The following is a 1,198-nucleotide window of genomic DNA, read 5'->3' as shown; positions in this document are numbered from 1 at the left end:
TGCCAGCCCCGGAGCCCAGCCCAGGAAGCGAGGAGAGATTTGTGATGGATTTCCTATTGCCCCTCTCACAGGAGCAAATGCTCACTGCTACCTGCAATTTTTAACAGGTAAAAAGAGGATTTCATTTTCCCAGTTACCAGTAGCAGTGCTCTGAAGGGGATGAAAACGTCCCTCTTTTATTTAATTTATTAAAAGCAGTGTTCATTACGATCAACACTTGCCAAAAAGAACACCAGCTGTTAAATTAAACATGAAGTAACCCATCTGGCAACAGTACTGTAAGCAATAACACAAACCAGGTATTGTTCTCATTTAAACTCGAAAGATTAAAATGGAAAAAATTCCTTTTCAAGGTACACAACTACAGAGCTATGACATGTGGGTGGGTATATAAAACATAAAATGAATGAAAATTAACTCTATCCTAGCAAAATCAGGACAGTATAAGCCCTCAGGTGAATGTGCATTTACTGGGGGACATGTGGATTTGCAAAATATGGAGCTTTTTCTGCATCTGCAAGACACATTTGCTGTTCAATGATATGAATTCACCTTGTTCTGCTCAGCCCTGGTTGGGCTTTCTGCTCCCTAGCATTAAAATCCACATGCAAATATTAGAAATAGAGAATGGCAGAAGTTTGAACCAGCAGTGGAGTAGGTGGGAAAAAGAGAAGAAAAATTGAGAAGTGCCAGTTTTTCCTGTTGTATTTTCCACAACTCAATACTTCAAAGGGATCAAGATCAGAAATGCACTGCTACAGATATACAAAATACAGAAAAATGAGGAAAATGAACTTAATTTACACAGATGAGGACTATTAGTGGAGTCAGACTTACGTGGTCACATTTACAGTGCAAAAAAAATCACCCTTTGGGTTGGAGTTTCCAGCAATTCAAGAAAGGAAGGAGGAAGGAGACAGTCACTGGGGTTTGTTATGCTGTCAGTGTGTTCACTCCAGGGTTCTCCTGGAGGAGGAAAACAAGACCTTTCCCATCACCCTTGGGAGCACCAGCAAAGAGAGACACAACAAGAAGGAAAGCTGCTTTCTCTCCTCCCCAACTCTGCTTTTTCTGACTGCTTAAAGAATAAAAAAGCCACACACAAGTGCTGGGCTGCGTCCGATGTGGAGAGCTGACCCCAGTCTGTGGAATGCAAAGTCCAGGGAGAGTTGCTGGGGCTCCCAAAGTTCACAGCACC

This window comes from Antrostomus carolinensis, unplaced genomic scaffold (genome assembly GCF_000700745.2).
Source record: "Antrostomus carolinensis isolate BGI_N321 unplaced genomic scaffold, ASM70074v2 scaffold2973, whole genome shotgun sequence".
Taxonomy (NCBI): Eukaryota; Metazoa; Chordata; class Aves; order Caprimulgiformes; family Caprimulgidae; genus Antrostomus; species Antrostomus carolinensis.
The sequence above is the reverse complement of the archived record's forward strand: the minus strand, read 5'-3'. Positions refer to the sequence as shown.